This window comes from Macrobrachium nipponense, chromosome 26 (genome assembly GCF_015104395.2).
Source record: "Macrobrachium nipponense isolate FS-2020 chromosome 26, ASM1510439v2, whole genome shotgun sequence".
Lineage (NCBI taxonomy): Eukaryota > Metazoa > Arthropoda > Malacostraca > Decapoda > Palaemonidae > Macrobrachium > Macrobrachium nipponense.
This window is the reverse complement of record NC_087215.1, coordinates 40,614,855-40,634,224: the sequence shown is the minus strand read 5'-3', so window position 1 is coordinate 40,634,224 and position 19,370 is coordinate 40,614,855. Positions and strand designations below refer to the sequence as shown.

General features: G+C 37.4%; 1 pseudogene; it reads left to right on the top strand.

Moving 5' to 3' along the window:
* Nucleotides 1–13,194: 13,194 nt before the first annotated feature.
* LOC135199643 (rhodopsin-like) lies at nt 13,195–14,329 on the top strand (annotated as a pseudogene).
* Nucleotides 14,330–19,370: the final 5,041 nt, after the last annotated feature.

Sequence of the window (19,370 nt, the reverse complement as noted above, 5' to 3'; positions counted from 1 at the left end):
ATGAGGGACATAAATATATGTTAAACATAAAATCCAAGACACAGGTAAACATTTTATATAATCCAGGGGGCACTCCATCAGGTCCGCTTGCTTTCCCACTCTTCAAACGCTTGATTTATTGTTGTATTTCATGGTATGAAATAGGATCATCCAAAATGGGTACATATATATCAGTTTGTAAGCCATCACGATTCTCAACCGTATCCCCCGAGTGGTCATACAGTTGTGTGAAGTGTTCAATAAATTCCTGATCTGATGGTGAAGAATCATTACCAAAGTCAGTTGAATTGGTTTTTAACTCTCTGCGCCAATTAATAGCACGATAAATTGTAGCCCACTATCATTGCTCACTTAAAAGGCATTCTCACTTATTTACAGTAACATCAACACCAGGTGCGGGTCTCCTAACTACCGATTTACTTGCGCATTTGTAGAATATAGTACCCAGATTACCTTCAAAATTCTCAATACTTTCAATCAGAAGCAGGTTCTCTTTGTTTCGCCAACTCACTGACAAAACAATTCTTGATTCATTTGTTCTGACATTATATGCAGTCACATATTTATTAGTAGCTTTACTTTGCAACACATCATGCTTAACGAGCTGAGACGTTCTTTCTTTTATATGAGTTAAATCGAGGCCAGGGCGTATAAGGGCTAAGGATAAGGGTGCATGACGAGAAGGTAATCTTAAATCCTGGATTATATCGAAACTCTTAACAATGTGTATGTACTCATGAGATATCAAACAAGAATCAAGCTCAGACACCCGCAGCTGTCCCTGCCTATAAGTAAGACCTCCCTTGAATTGCCTGCAAGACGTTTGAAGATTCTTAACAACCAAAAAGTTTTTCATCCACACAAATCCGAGTAACTTCCTCCCAGTGTCATTAGGGTTAGGTAGGCATCTGGGATAGCAGGCTAAGGAATAAGCTAGGTAGATCCCCTCTCACGGCAAGTCACGGACACTGACACCAAAACGAGCGTTTAAATCACCCTTCACCACACAACCACCTACATAAGACTTAACTTTCTCCTGTATTTTACTAATTAATGGCATGTCATAATAAGGTGAATCAGATGGGGGACATATCAAAAACCAAATAACACATTCGGTACACAACTAATTGTGAGCCACACCTGATCACAAGAGTCACAATTGAGATGGTATGGGCATGTGATGAGGATAGATGACGAGGAGGGAGTGAGGAGGGCTCGGGAAGAATCTGTTAAAGGAAGAAAATCGAGAGGGAGACAGAGAATTAGATGGCGAGATAAAGTGAAGGAAAATATTGAAAGAAGAGGTTTGGTGGAGGATGATGCCTTTGATAAAAGGCAGTGGAGAAGATGCATCAGGCCATCGACTTAATATAAGGATAAGGGTGGAAAAGGAGGAGGAACTGGATAGCGACTGCTAAAGCTTGTCACATGTTAGAAACGAACCTCGTGTAAGTATAAGTGTTGATTATATATATATTTATATATATATATATATATATATATATATAATATATATATTATATAATATATGTATATATATATATTATATATATATATATATATATATATATATAATATATATATATAATATATATAGGTTAATGTCACGGAGGAAAATGAAAGATGAGAGGTGCCGAGATTTTTCGGTCTTTACGACCCTTTACTTAAGTCAAGACTGATCAGAACAAAGAGAAAATACAGTACAAGTAAGCACATACAAACTGACAATACAGGATTAACATATGATCCAATTCACTTTAAAGAAACGAAAAAACACCCTTGGGCTAGATTAAAGATTATAAAAACAATCAACCCACCCACACGTGATGACAGGTAATTTAGTCAGAAAATAATCCACTTTGAAAACAAAGAGGCATGAACGGAATGTTCAAACAATGAGTTTGTGAAATGAACATAAGATATAAATATACCGATCATGAGAATGAGCGAGAGAAAACATGATAATAACTAAAAACATGTGGGTATTAATTAATTAGTAGTTCATTAATTGATTTTTAGGTCCTTCATAAATTTTACATACTATGGGTCTAAATGGTACAATCCCAGACTAAGATTTTCGGTTTTTTATTAGTGATTTGTATAATTGCTGATTCCAGTAAATTTCTGGAAACAATCATTAAACCTAGCAATTACAGAGCTATCGCCTCAATTTATACTAGGAGATATTTTCGCTCAGAGGGATAAATAGTGCATTTGAAGTCTGAGCTGTTCTAACTGAATACATATGCTGCTTATTCGTACATCTAAATTTTTGCTTGACTGACCGACACAAAAAGATGGGCAATCCTTTCAAGGAATTTTATAAATGATGTTGTTATTTGTTACAGTACTATTCTTAATGTACGAATTAAGCATCATATGTATTCAGTTAGAACAGCCCAGACTTCAAATGCACTATTTATCCAGCTGAGCAAAAAATCTTATTCTTATTAAATTGGGGCGATAGCTCTGTAATTTCTAGGTCTAATGATTATGTTTCAAGAAATTACTGGAATCAGCAATTATTCAAATCACTAATAAAATAACCCTAAAATCTTAGTCGGGATTGTAACACTTGGACCCATATATTTGTAAAATGTTTATGAAGACATTAAAATAAATGATTTAACAATTAATTTGGAACTTGTCTTTCCCTTTAACTTAACATAATTGCTTGATAACCTCCCTCATCTACAAAATGGCAGTTGTCATAGAAACTCAAGTTGAATCTCTTTTAGTCTTCCTGACCACCACTATGACTCATGTCCAAGGGAATCTCCTCGGCTCTCATTATGTAAATGCCTATCAGAACTTACTGATGAACAGCAGCTCAGATCGTGTTATTTGACAAGCGCGGTCAAATTCGAACCAGCCCTTGAAAATAAAATGATAAAGATGCTAGATGATGCTGGTCAAACAAACCAACATTCTTATTAACCAGGATCAGGGTGTCCTGGCTAGTGCATCAAAAAACAAGCCTACTTCGTTTAAAGGAGCTCCCGTGATCAGTGTTCAAAGGCGAAATAGGGAATTCACAAACTCTAAGGAGCTATTTAATGTTCACGTGCATCAGCACATGGATCTGGATGTCCTGACCAAATTCATGTATCTTGGATCCCCCATAGGGGAGCAGCTCAAGGGGATTCGAGCCTTGATCATAATTGCGGCAACTACAATGTGGCACTCGACTTGTTAAACAAGTATTATTGAAACCAGCATCAGAAACGGGTCAAGTCGCATCAGTAGTTAGCCAATATTTTTGTCCCTAAATGAAACTGAAGAATTTCCACATTGAACTTACTCTGCCTATAGATCTGATAAAGAGACTAAGCAGATCTGCATTAGACCAGGGGATAGCTTGATAAATCAGAAAATGTCACAGGGTCATATATATCAAAAGGTTGTAGGCATTCTACAACAGAGCAAATTATGATTTAATTGAATTATTTGATGCATTGAACTTCCTTATCAGAAGTGTGGAAGATGATACCTTGCAGAGAGGGGAAGAATTATCACAGCCGTCGCAATCAAAGATGTTAGAAATAACACCTCCCACACTAGTCGTGTCCTTTCAGCAATGGGGATCATTTTGTGTTCAATATTGTCAAAGGCATGCAAATGCCACAGCAAAGGAGCACCAGTTGATCTTGTCTCGTGTTCAATTGCCTTGCCTCTGGACATAGTAGCAAGCAGTGCAGTAATATAGTAAATTGTGGTCCAATACACCTTTGGCAACCAACTCCAATTTCCAACCATCCAGTCGAGTGTCTCCTCAGTATTATCTCATACTATTAAGAGCCAAAATCAAGGCCATCCCGATCCTAGTCATAACGTAAATCAGAGAAGCCAAACTAAAGAGAGAAAAGGAAAACCTTTTGTGAACACAAAAATAGTAAAGAATAAGCCTCCAGCTCAGTTACTAGTCACACTGCTATACAGCTACTGCAGTGTTGTATGCCTGCAACCAACCATTTCAAACTCGCTTGTTTCTTGACATGGGTAGCCAACATAGCTTCATTTCCAGTTGGTTGCCACAGAAACTAAAGTTACCAGTAGTAAAGCATGTTTCACTGAATATTGGACCCATTTGGCTGACAAATAGTCAAGGGGGAGTTTGATGATGTTCCATTTGAGTACATATGGGTCAGCGAGTTGTTAGATCAATGTTGGTGGTCCACAATGAAGTTGAACACACCTATACATAATGTGAGGATAACTCAGGTAAAGAACAACTTGCAGAGGATAGGGAGATGTTTTGAAAAATTTTCATTTGTTAATTGGGGCGGATTACTGTAATTTATTCATAGTAAGAATGGAGAACGTAGATGGAGTTAGTGTGTTTGAACTCACAATGGAGTTGCACCATATGGGAGGGATACCTCAGTGGCTGCTAAAAGGGAGTAGATATTTCCACCATATGCACGTTACGTGTATGTAGGATAGTCGGGTCAAGATGGATGTCGATGTGTGGTAGAAATTGGACACAGTTGGTATTGCACCATGTGAACAGAGCATGTTGCCATGGAAAAAGGTGTCCAACAGAGTATCATGAAGACTGAAGAGGGTTATTGATTAGGGAGTTGTTTGCCATTTTGTGGTTGGAATGGACCTAGTAAACCACTACCGTAATGCCTTGGCAACTAATGCACTAGGAAAGGCAATTCGAGAAAGGTCCTAGCTACAGGAAGACGATATGAGAATATTCTTCAGACATATTTAGCAGCAGGTTTCATTAAAGAATTTCAGAATCCCCAAGTTGAAGGTTATTACCTACCTCATTTTGGGGTGGGGTTGAAAAAACAGAGGCCTAACTAAGCTGCTGAGCATAGTGTTTAATGCATTCTCGAAAGCAAAGGGTGGTGAACTCTTGTTGAACAATTGTACTTTGTCCCGGACCTAACCTGGTCGAGATGCTATAGGATCTACTGAACAGATCCAGGCATAACCCTCATGCCATGACTCAGATATTTCAAAGGCATTCCATAATGTCGCTAGACCCAAAGAGATACCAAATACACTCGTTTTCTGTGGTCAGGGAGCCGACAAAAGTGGCCATGCATGCTTTCCAAGTAGTAGTTTTGGTGTCACCACTAGTCCCTATGTATTGCAACAAGTACTTAGAACCCATCTCAGGGAAAAGGGGAAAGAGAACCTGATCAGATCCTTTTACGTAGATTATTACTGCAGACGTATGAAACTTTAGAAGAGATGGGGATGGATTACATTGAAGTGAAATCATTGCTAGATTAGGCTCTGTGACATTGATTGGGTGGGCCAGTAACAACATGAATTGTGACGAACAGAAAGGAAGCAAGGAGCCTAGGGAAATTCTAGATTTGGGCATGATCTGGGATAGAGAGAATGATTGCTTGAGTCTGAAGCCATGTAAGGGGATCAGTGGGAGCGGGCAGGGCACCACACTCACGAAACATAAGCTTCTGCCGTGCTCGTTTCCTATTTCGATCCTTTAGGGCTTGTAAACCCTATTTTTGTGAGGAGGTAAAATCTTCCTTCAAGATCTAAGGAAGCTGGAATAGGTTGGGATGATGTTTTAGGCAGGGATCGACAGCAAGAAGCCAATAAGATTCTGAGGAATTTGCTCACATTCACACCTTAAAGTTCAAAATGGGGGATCATGTTAGGAGAAACCGAATTATACCTTTTAACTGTTGTGTCCAGCAAAACCTATTGGGCTGCTGTGTATGTTAGACAGGCAGAGGGACAAGTTAAACATCCTTACATCGAAAATGTAGAGGGTAACCCCAAAGTAGCAAGCCAGATTAACCATTCCCAAACTGGAGTTATTAGCTTTGTTACTAGGATTTAGGTTGAGGAAACATCTGTAAAACTCCTTAATTTCCAGAAAGTAACCATTTGGACAGTTAGTAAAGTGGCTATAGCTAGCAAAGAAGGGAATAGGAATACATTCATATCAAATAGGGTGGGGGAAATCAATTCTATCCAATAGGAATGTGCAGTTGATCTTCGATATTTACCCACCAAGCATAACCCAACAGATATCCTGGCACGAGGCTCTACATCGAAAGACCTGGGCTAGAATCACCTGTGGTATGAAAGACCTACCTTCTTCATTCAGGAGGGTCCCGGCTGTACTGCCAATGAATTGTGATGAATCATCTGATCAACATCGAGTCCTAGTTGTTGCTGCCCTAAGAGAATTACGAGAAGGAACCTGACTCCACCCACAGAACTATGGGAAATAAGGGGGAGTAGCGATGATTTTGTCTCTTTAATGAGAATAATGAGATATGTTCTGAAGTCTGGACACTGCCAAGCTGATCCTCTCTTAAAATTAGCTTCCATGGAACAATGGCACCACTTTCCTACAGTGTGTGACTGCTTAGAGAATGGAGTTCGACTACCTGCGCACATCTACAATTTCATTTGTATGTTAAGTTTAGTGTTAAGAAATGGGGTTATCTATACATGAAGAAGGTAGCCAATGTATCCAATAGTGAGATTGAACTAATATTGTTGCCTTCAAAAGGCTATTTTGTTTGCATTGTTCCTTGAACACCACACCACCCACATGCATTGTGGTGTCCATTTACTAATCACACTCTTTGGCAGGAAAGTTAGAGTCCAGGATTGAGGGCCATAGCCAAGTAAGTTGGTTGGGGAGGTGCAGAGCTTGTATTATAGCCTACAGGCCCCTACTCAACTGTCCGCCACCGCTCCCTTCCCAAATGACCGACCACTCTTGTTAGGACCCTTCGACAAAGTTGGAGTGGACCACTCCAGCCCCATAAATGTAGAAGGGGGAGGAGGGGTAGGATACCTCCTGATCATAACTTGTCTAGCCAGCCGTGCAGTGTATCTTGATTATTGTAACAGGCTGGATGCCGACACTTTGTGTTACTCATAAGGAGATTTGCTGCCACACATGGACCGTTAGAGCCATCTAGCATCTACAGTGACAATGCCATGACCTTTTGAGCAGCGAGCACTTTCTTTAGGGAGGTGTATGTTGATGAATATCACTTAATGATTCCTCCGAATAAGGGGAATAAGGTGGATATTCCAGACCCCCAGATCTCCCTGGAAGGGAGGTTTCTTTGAAAGATTGATAGGGGTGGTCAAAGACACGCTTGCAACCACCCTACAGTGAAACGTATTTAGCAAAGAGCAGCTTTGCACCCTCATCAAAGGAGCCGAAGCAGTGGTCAGTAACTGCCCATTAATTTATGCAGGAGATACAAGGGAGGATGAAGTCCTCATGCCCTCCTGCCTCAACCGAGGCGATGTGATATGTTTGCTGCCGCCAGTGGTTCCCCATGAAGAGATGTATCAGACATCAACCACCAGGCAAATGCAACACCAATATTTCCGCCCTAACAGAAAGGAATATGTTTCAAGTGCTATTGGAGGGACGGTTCGCTTCAAGAGTGGCACTACTTCCAGGAAGGCCTACCGACTGCGCTGCGTGTGGGAGACATTGTGTTAATTAAAGTGGAGCGATGAAAGCGCTCCAATGGCCCCTTGGAGGGATTGTCACAGTTATATGACGAGAGAGGGGTAATGAGATCTGTACAGGTGCTCTTTCGAGGGTGAGGAACACCTCCGAGAAGTAGAACATATCGTCTATAGGAAGTGCACGCTCACGAGAAACAACGAAGAAGGAGTGGAGAGAGAACATGGATGGAAGCAAATCCGAAGGAAGATGATTGGAACCAGGTAGAGAATGATATAGAAAGTGTGACTCAACAAGACTGAAAGACTAGAGATGAGTGAGAGAGAGACAGAAAGCGTTTGAGAAGGGGCAAGTGGAACAGTGAACAGTTTAGAAACCAAAGCAAAAAGGAAGTCTGCGATTGAGCAAAGACAGATGTCGGAGTGGGTGAAAGACATAGTATAGTGGTTAACATAACCAGTTAGCAGCGAGCTGTAAAAGAATAATGGGAGTTGAGGAGGGATCTGAAGGTGTTAGGATTGTGCGTCATGTGACCAACAAGAGCAGTCAGCAGATGACTTCAACAAGATGAGTAGTATGTGCTTGAAACGAATTGTATTCTTCTCATATCCAAGTGTGACACTTGTGCTACCCGGGGTCAGAAGCCACTCCTGATGTGACTCTGGATGGAGCATTATGCAACTTCCTTACTGTAATTTGATCAACCCCTAATGGCAAAAGCCTTCATGGGTATGAATGAGCAATGAATAACCGATGTGCCACGAGAATCTCTTGTTACAAAATGAAACGTATCACTCCTTAATGGAGACAGTTTGCTCATTCGAAAAGTATGTGGTTTACCTTTCATTGATACAGACGATATTAGAAAAACGCTCTATAAGGAGCCACAATTCATTTGCTAATTCACAAACAGAAACAGCTTGAATGCAGGAACATTTATATTGACATTGTATTAATGATTCCTTTTTTAAGTGTCCTACCATTTACCTTATTATAGTTTAATTGCTTGCACTGCCTTTGCATTGATGATGCTTATTTACTTTTATTGCTGTTTACATTTGTATTGCCTTGAAGATTCTGTTACCATTGTGTTGATGTTGATGTTGATGTTGATGTTGCTTTGGTGGTTACTTGGCTAATTGTATTGATGTTGCTTATTTGCTTGCATTGTTTTCTCTGGCATGGTGTTGACATCCTATGTTGAATAACACTGTGTTGAGTGATCACTCGGTGGGGACAGTAATTGCTGTCATCGAGAGCTAGACTTGTATCGTAGCGCTGTGTACGAGTCTAGGTCTGATCCTCTGAGACGATGAGTCCACTCATCAATCTGAACCTCCCATCTTGCTCTTGGGACCTTCCCTCTTTTGATGGTAGAGGATGTCATGAAAAATGTGTACCCCATTTATCTCGACTTGAATCTGCCATAGAACCACAGCAGAATTACGGGAGATTTCAGTTGGCGGCAAAAATGCAATGGTTATCTCTTGTGTTGAAGTATTTCTGTGTCATTTGATGTGTAATCTGTGTGAGATTACAGTATGATTTGTTAAGATGAAATTATTACTGATATTGAAGGATCGTAGTCTTGTGAGAAATTTGGGATCTCAAAAATACTAAACTGATCAAGGACAAACATCTTCAAGCGACAGGGATCTTCCTTTCTAGAGTTCCAAGCAGGTATGACGCGTATAAATTTGCTCCAAGTTTCGCACCAAGATTTCTTTCGCTACTGTGGTAAAACTGTAAGTCCCTCGATAATTGGTGTTACTAATAGATAGGGTTTAGGTTTAGTGTGGAATTTAATTGATATCAGTCAGTTTGAATGTGTGGTATTGCATTTTTGCCCGTGATTTTGGAAACAAAGTTCAATTTTGTCCCATGCACCATGGAGTCACATGTTCGCTGTGGCTGACCGAGTTGGCGGGAAATTATTGTTGAGTGTTGCTAGGGTTGTTAATATTGAGTGCACATGAGATTAGGGTGTATTTTTGTAATAAAATTGTAAATTTTTGGTCGTCTTTTTTCCATCTGTCCTTGTGCAAGGGCTGGGAGCTGTTCCTTCAGGTGCGCCTAAACGCCAACACGATCTGGCTAACCCGAACCAGGTTATAATCAGTCGTTGAATCATATATTATCTTATGAAAATTAAAAGAAAATATGCCGTACTTATCATAAATATTAGGTTAATTGCCACAATCAAATCTTGTTACAAAACATTGTATATAAAATGAAAATGCACAATGCTTACAGCTTCCTTCCAACGGGTGTGGAATTGATCACAGCAGTTAGACAAGGGCTTTAAGCATTGTACATTTTTATATACTATGTTATGTAACACGAATCTTATTTTGGACTTTATCTAAGATATATATATATATATATATATATATATATATATATATATATATATATATATATATATATATATATATATATATATATATATATATATATATATATATGTTTCGCCTCTGTCCACTGGTCGAATCCACGAAAGGACGAAATTGTTATCAATGAAAAAATTCCCCTTTGGTTAACATATATGAAAATATATTAATTGCGACGTAGAGCAAATTGAATATTAAATAACATCTGTAGCTTAATGCATATATATGTATATATACACATATATATAAATGTAGATATACTGCTGAATCAATAAAACCCATGATAAAGCATGAAAAAATAGTGGCTGTAAGTTAATTGAATTAGATGCAATTATATATTAGATTTGGCTCCTCTCTTTGCTACTTGGTGAGGAAGTTTCAGTACACTGATAATCTTTTCCATTCCACTGACCTGGAGTCAACGTTGGACCAGTGAACGTGTTGTAGTATCTTTTCCCGGTGGAAGCATAATCTTGTTGCTATGTAAAGGTCTAGACGCCGAGTAAACACAGACTTATTTTGGGAGATGACCTCTATTCCAATGGAGGGCTAATTTGTGTTGTATTCTTGATTGTTTATTATCCTTGAATAGATGTTACAGGTTTATACTTCTATTTACAGCCAATATAATTACAAGGCTGTATTATTATTATTATTATTATTATTATTATTATTATTATTATTATATTAGTTATTACAAAAACAAACATACACACGAAATGTACACAAAAGCTAGCAACTTACAAACCAGAATTCTTCAGAATACGTTATCGTTTTTGCATAAAAAAGTATTGAATAAAATTACAAAAACTAACAATAAGGGTATCGAAAGAAACAAATAAACATATGCGTGTGCAATAAGGCATGATTTTATCTCCAGCTTACTCGGGACGCGTGCAAGAGTTTCCCCTCACGTAAAAGTTGTCAACATTATAACCCTAACTTTATGGTGGACTGGTCATCGCAATTAGTAATCAAACTTAGTATTACTCATACTAACAACAGTGATCAAATAAAAATAACCCAAATTAAACCATTATTTGGATAAACCAATTATTTGGAATAAACCAAATAATTGAACACAACTATAGCCTCAAGTATACCAAATAAATTAACACGCGCTAAAATCTGCAGTCAAATAGCCCGTTGTTCACTAATGAAAATAAAAAATTCAAGCTATATTTTATTAGATATAATTTTTCTGTACTGTTCAACATGTACATTATTTATTTTTTACTTTTTCATTCTAATACATAAACCATCAATATCTTGTCCTGAAATTCCTGTGTCTTTAACTCAGCGCGAAGCATCTTTTCAAGATCTTTTTAGTCTTTTTTCTTACAACAGCAACAAACTAGTTTGTAGGCTTACTCCCCGAGTAAGCGAAAAACTAGGAAGTGAGAGGGCCGGATCGAGGAATTGAGCTCATTTGATTTGTGGAGGTTTTTCATTGCCAAATCTTATTTTTTCCTCAACTGTGCCATATTTACCTTAGAATTTCAAGGGCTTTGATAAACTCCATTATATGACAGAATATAATAAAATAAAGTAATGCATATAATGGGTTTTTATAACTTCCTGCACAAAAATAGAAAATTATAAAATAAATTCAGTTTTCCGTAGAGCAAGTATTCACCCTTACGTTACGATTTTCTCCATGTTTAATTAGCTTCTTTTGAATCAGCATAAATAGCTGTTCTTCAGGTGGGGACTGTAGGATGGCAGTTTCAGGTGGTCCTTAGAAAATGTTAAGGGAAATCTCCGCACTGATGGCTGACACCAGGTCAGAATGGTGGGTTTGGTAACTAAATACCACCACTGCCGCTCCTCAGAATTTTACCTGTTACCGGGTAACAACGGAAGAAATGTGGGGTTATTGAGCGAACAGTGGACGCAGCTGTTACTGCTGACTCAACCACAATCATGCATACAATAAATATACCTCACTATTAATGTACCCAAATGTAGGTATCACTTTAATCTGGAAAGTAAATAAGTTAGTAAGGAAATATATCATTTTATGTAATAATTGAAAAAAAAAAACTACCTTTGCCAACTCAACCCTGAGTCTTCTTTTTAGTTTCTAAGTAACAGCAGTGGTACCTTATCGATGGTACTAAGTGAGTATAAGATTAATTAAACACATGCTTTCACAAGTACTCTAGTAGACAACAATATATATATATATATATATATATATATATATATATATATATATATATATATATATATATATATATGTGTGTGTGTGTGTGTGTGTGTGTGTGTGTGTGTGTGTGTGTGTTTGTGCAAGATTCAAAGGCCTTTTGGATTCTAATTCCTATTTCGTTAAACTTGAGGGTACAAATCCACCATACTTGCCGTTGCTGCTCCTCAAATACAATTACCTGTATAGTGGAACCAGCGAAGCATGGAAGTCAGTATATATAAAGTGCTTCATCGGCGAAGACAGACATTCCAGCTTCGGCGGCGCGAGGAACAGAATCTCGGTCACCTGTTCCTGACGGCTGCTAGTTTCTCTAACGTCTCGAAAAGCTTCTCAACGAAGGTACCTCTGGCAAGAAAATTATTATTAGTTATTATTATTATTATTATTATTATTATTATTATTATTCTTTAATTATTATTCGAATGTCGTTTGTATCATATTTTGACTTCCGTGTTCTTTATTCACGTCAGTCTTAACTTAAAAGTATATATAAGAAGTTGAAAAATTATTTAGTTTAACCAAGTACCTTTGCGTCTTAGGATAAGAATCACTCGTAATTCAAATATATAAATAAAAAAAGAATATCACCTCATATTTTTGGTATTTGTACGAAAGATTTTAATTTCATGTTTATAAAGTATGTAGTTAAAGGCCTTTGGAAAATGAATATATTAAACAATGAAGAATGAATTTCAGAAATATCATAAAAACGAATAATCCTAAAACTAGTTGATGAATAATTTTTGAGCTAAATGACTGAAGGCCTCCGATGATCTGAAGTTTTCAAGATAATTTGCCTGATATTGGTTAAAACAATCCAGTCACAATATACTTTTCCTAATCCTTGTTTGACTGACACAAGCAAGAATTCCACTAATTTTTTGTTGCAGTCAGTCTATTGGTTGCTAAGAATATATTCCTTAAAAGACTTAGACAATCACAAGTCTTACTTATTTTCTTGATGAGTATTGATAGCAGATAGTCTATTCATTACCGTTCAATATTAGGTCAAAATGTTTGATAGGCGGCCGTTAAAAAATGTATGTGAAAGAATATCATTGCTAACGACAAAGAACATGACATTTTTTCCTTTACGATAGATTATAAAATTGTAGCAAAAGTAGTAACCAACAAAACCTCAGCTCATTCTTGGTTTTTTGCAGATGGGTTACTGGGAAGATTCTTCTAACTTGGGAGGCAATGACCTCCTGCCCTCCACGAACCCATACGGCAACTACACTGTTGTCGACAGGGTTCCTCGAGAGCTTCTGAGTTACATCCACGAACATTGGTACCAGTACCCTCCCATGAACCCACTTTGGTATAGCTTAGTTGGTTTCTGGATGTTTGTCATGGGGATGCTTTCTGTTTGCGGTAACTTTGTTGTCATCTGGGTCTTCATGAACACCAAATCTCTCAGGACTCCATCCAATATGTTTGTTGTCAGTCTGGCCTTCTCCGATTTCATCATGATGTCATTCATGTTCCCTCCAACTTTGGTGAACTGTTACTATCAGATGTGGGCCTTCAGTGGCTTCTTCTGCGAAATCTACGCTGCCGTTGGTTCAGTGTGTGGATGCGCTTCTATATGGTCCATGGTTTTCATTACCCTCGATCGTTACAACGTCATTGTGAAGGGTATTGCAGCAAAGCCTTTAACAACCAACGGTGCTTTGATGAGGATTGTGTTTGCTTGGACTCAAACTATCATTTGGTGTGCTCTTCCATTGTTTGGAATCAACAGATATGTCCCTGAAGGCAACATGACTGCCTGTGGTACCGACTACCTCAGTGATGATCTGTGGGGCCATCTTTACCTGTATTTCTATGCTTTTGATTGCTATGTCCTTCCACTCTTCATCATCATTTATTGCTACACATTCATCTTGAAGGCTGTTGCCACTCACGAGAGACAGATGCGTGAACAGGCCAGAAGATGGGGTCAAGTCTCTGAGAAATGACCCAGAGGCCAAAAAAGACATCTTAATGAATGCCGCCTTGCTAAGGTTGCTCTCATGACTGTTTCACTGTGGTTCATGGCATGGACTCCTTACTTCGTAATCAATATGGTAGGGATGAACCATAAGGCTTTCATCACCCCTCTCTTCACCATCTGGGGTTCCGTTTTCGCCAAGGCCAATGCTGTGTACAACCCCATTGTTTATGCCATCAGTCATCCCAAGTACCGAGCTGCTATGGAGAAGAAGCTGCCATGCCTTTCTTGCCCAAACTGAGAGGGATGAGGACTCAGTTGTGTCTGAGAATGCATCAACCACTGAGACCAATGAGAAGTGCTAATGTGTATGGCACGCAGACTGTAAACAGAACTTGACGCGAGACTGGACGAAATATAACTTATCCATCGAAATATTGTACTGAATTTTCCCGATTAATTCCTCTGAATAAATCCTTTGCATTATTATATTCTTTTATTAGAATCTTTCATTTATAAATTTATCTTCTTGTATCTACGTATATTTTGCTCTGTGTACATGAAATGCTCGTGTATACAATAAGCATATGCATCATATTTATACACACACACACACATATTGCAGGTGTATTAAATCAATTACGTGATGATATATACAAAGAGAAGTCATTCACAATTTGTAGTTGTTTGTTTTGAATGAGTACTGTAAAAAAAATTATTCTCCTGTATGCCACTAAAAGTATACATAGGTATTAATGGTGTGACCATTTATTTGATGTGAAAGGGGACAGCCGTATGAATTAACAAGTACGTATATGCTATGCATAAAGGTAACTCTAAATATGTATACATATATATATATATATATATATATATATATATATATATATATATATATATATATATACATATATATATATATATATATATATATATATATATGTGTGTGTGTGTGTGTGTTTGTTTATGTATGTATATATATATATATATATATATATATATATATATATATATATATATATATATATGTGTGTGTGTGTGTGTGTGCGTGTGTGTATATTATATATATATATAATATATATATATTAATATATATATATATATTATATATATGTGTGTGTGTGTGTGTGTGTGTGTGTATATATATGTATCTATATCTATAGTATATATATATATATAATATATATAAAAAAAAATAAATATACATATTCTATTATATATATATTATAGATTATACTTCACGAACAGCAAGTATACAAGTAAAGTAGGCCAGACCGCATTAAAGTGGGCAATTTTTCTTTGTGTCGAAAGAACTCACTAATAGTTTTGGATTCCTTAATATGAATTTGACGTTAACTGGTGGGAAAGTTTGTTCATTATCTTCCTTAATTGTGGTATGAATGAGGTATCATGAGTGTATGGAAAGCTAACTATAATCTTTCAGTTTTGAAGCTAGATGGAACTGGAGCTGATGACTGGAAGATTTTCTGTAGGGCCTTTCTGACATAACTAGAGAGCAGCAGGGAGGTGGGTAAGAATTGGTCTTAAAGAATTCCTTCAAGAAATTAATTTTATTATGAAATTAATTTTGGTTGGGATGCAAAATTTTTATAGTGTCTGTTCACTTAATGTTAAGCTTAATTCCTTAGCATTGGAGCTTGACTGACTGAAACTCACTTTTGAGGGCTTGGAGACAATCTTCGGCCGAAGTGCCTGTGAAGTATACAAGAATTTTTTTCCAGCTATGATCAGAATCTGGGGTATGCCGAAGGAAGTGTTTGTGCGTTGGTTTATTGTGAAAATGGCCAAGTGCCGAAGGCTTTTGTGAAAGGACATTCGATCACTTTAGAGAAGCCAAACCAACCAGTAAGACTTTGGGGAAAAAACTCTGGAACCAGGATTCCATTTTGCTATAAGGCTGAGTTTTTAACATAGACATTGATTAACCTTAAGTGGCTATTTCTTTGTCTCTTAGAATATGTTTTTCTATGCTTTGTGATGTTGTTGATAATGACTGAGAGTTCTGGCGTTAATAGGTGATGATTTCTCTACCTACAGATGCTCTATGGACAGCCATAGGCCGTTATGGCATATAGCCAGCCATTGAAGTGAACTGGTGAACCACAGACGCTGAAATAATATTGAGTATGTAGTGACTTGTTGGGGGATGGGAATTTGATTCTCACATTTATTATCTAAAAACCTACATTTAATCTAGTTTGTTTGTCAATCAAACCTCGTAAGCAGTAGGGGAGCTAGAGACAGAATAGTAATAGAAGAAAGAAGTGGCTCGATTTTAAAACAGGCAGAAATGTTTAAATGCTTAGGATCTACTTAAAGCCAAGAGGGAACATGTGAGGCTGAAGTTAACATCGGGATAAAAACAGTATGGGGAAGTGGTGAGATGTAGCTGGAGTAGTAAGTGATTAGGAAACGTCATTCATGCTAAAGGTCAATATCCATAGCACAGTGATAAGACCAGTGTTAATGTATGGATCGGAAACATGAGCTATAAGAAGAAAAGAGAGAGTAAAGCTTGAGAGAACAGAGATGATAATGCTGAGGTGGATTATGGGAATATTGCTGCTTGAGAGGTTGGAAAATGATGAAATAAGAAGAGCAGGCTTAGTAAAGCCAACAGAGGTGATACGAGAATCACGATTGAAATGGTATGGATAGATGACAAGGAGTGAGTGAGGAGGGCTCGGGAAGAACCTGTTAGAGGAAGAAGATCGAGAGGGAGAAAGAGAATTAGATGGCGAGATGAAGTGAAGGAAAATATGGAAAGAAGAGGTTTGGTGGAGGATGATGCCTTTGATTAAAGGCAGGAGAGAAGGTGCATCAGGCCATCTACCCTTTAATGTGGGGATAATGGTGGGAAAGAAGGAGGAGGAGCTGAAAAGCGACTGTAAAGCTGGCACATGTTAGAAACGAACCTCTTATTAGTAGTTTTTCCCCTTTCACAAGCACACGAGAAGAGCCAGAGTTCCACAGTGTAAGTATAAGTGTCGATATATATATATATATATATATATATATATATATATATATATATATATATATATAAATATATGTATATATATATATTTATCTATATATATATATATACACATTACATACCTTATATGTATGTATATATATATATATATATATATATATATATATAATATATACATATACATAAACATTTAAAGGTTATTGCCACAGAGGAAAATAAAAAATGAGAAATGCCAAGATCTTTCGGTCTTAACGACCCTTTACTTAAGGCAAGACTGATCAGAGCAAAGAGAAATACAGTACAGTATAATGCACCATACCAAAATAGCCGATACAGGATTGTAACATAAGATCCAATTCACTTTAAAGAAACTAAGAAACACCCTTGGGCAATATGAAAGATTATAAAAACAGCCACCCACACATAGTGACAGGTAATTCAGTCAAAAAAACAATACATTTTGGAAAAACAGAGGCATATACGAAAATGTTCAAACAGTGAGTAAGAAATGAACATAAGATATATATAGGGAGTGAGCTGAGAGAGAGAAAACAATAATAACTAAAAACGTGTGGGATTAATTAATTAGTAGTTAATTTATTTTAAGGTCCTTCATAAACAATTTACAAATATATGGGTCCAAATGGTTACAATCCCAGACTAAAATTTAGGTTTTTTATTAGTGATTTGTATAATTGCTGATTCCAGTAAATTTCTTGAAACATAATCATTAGACTTAGCAATAACAGAGATATTGCCTTAATTAATAAGATGAGATTTTTCGCTCAGATGATAAATAGTGCATTTGAAGTCTGGGATGTTCTAACTGAATACATATGCTGCTGAATTCGTACATCGAAATTTTTGCTTGATTGACCGACGTAAAAAGACGGGCAATCCTTATATGGAATTTTGTAAGTGATGTTATTTGTTACAGAACTATTCTTAATGTACAAATTAAGCAGCATTTGTATTCAATTAGAACAGCCCAGACTTCAAATGCACTATTTATCCATGTGAGCGGAAAAATCTCATTATATAAATTTGGGTAATAGCTCTGTAATTGCTAGGTTCAATGATTATGTTTCGAGAAATTTACTGGAATCAGCAATTATACAAATCACTGATAAAATATACCTAAATATTAGTCTGGGATTGTACCATTTGGACCCACATATTCGTAAAATGTTTATGAAGGACCTTAAAATAAATGAATTAACTATCAATTTTGAACCTGTCTTTCCCTTTAACATAACTTATTTGCTTGGTAACCTCCCACACCTACAAAATGGCAGTTGCCATAGAAACTCAAGTTGAATCCCTTTTAGTCTTCCTGACCCCCACTCTGACTCGCGCTCAAGGGAATCTCCTCGATTCTCATAATGTAAATGTCTATCAGAACTTACTGATGAACAGCAGCTCAGATCGTATTTGACAAGCGCAGTTCAATTCGAACTGGCCCTTGAAAGTAAAATGATAAAGAAGTTAGACGATGCTGGTCAAACAACCAACATTCTTATTAATCAGATCAGTGTCCTGGCTAGTGCATCCAAAAACAAGCCTACTTCATTTAAAGGAGCTCCCGTTACCAGTGTTCAAAGGCGAAAAAAGTGCATTGCAAACCTTAAGGAGCTATTTAATGTCCACGTGCATCAGCACACGGATCTGGATGACGTGACCAATTCACATATATTGGATCCCCTATAGGGGGCCCCTCGTAGGTGGATAGTGCCGTCAGTGGACCTCATGCGGTGCAATGTAGGCATTACTTAAAGTTCTTTGCAGCGTGCCCTCGGCCCCTAGCTGCAACCACTTACGTTCCTTTTACTGTGCCTCCTTTCATTTTCTCCCTTCATCTGACTTTCCACCCTCTCCTAACACTTGATTCATAGTGCAACTGTGAAGTTTTCCTCCTGTTACACCTTTCAAAAACCTATTACTGTCAATTTCCATTTCAGCTCTGAATGACCTCACAGGTCCCAGTGCTTGGCCTTTGGCCTAAATTTTATATTCAACTCAACTATAGGGGAGCCGCTCAAGGTGGTTCAAGCCTTGACCGTAACTGCGGTGACTACAGTATGGCAAGTGACTTATTAAACAAGAATTATTGAAACCAGCATCAGAAACGGTTTATGTTGCCTCAGCAGTTAGCCAATATTTTTGTCCCTAAATGTAACTGGAGAATTGAAGAATTTCCGCATTGAACTTATTGTGCTTATAGAGCAGATGAAGAGACTAAGTAGATCTGCGTTAGACCATGGGATGTTACTTAGCTTGATAAATCAGAAATTGTCATAGGTTCAGGTATATCAAAAGGTTGTAGGCTTTATACAAAAGTGCGATTATGATTTAAATGAATTATTTGAGGCATTGACCTTCCTTATCAGAAAGTATGGAAGATGTTACCT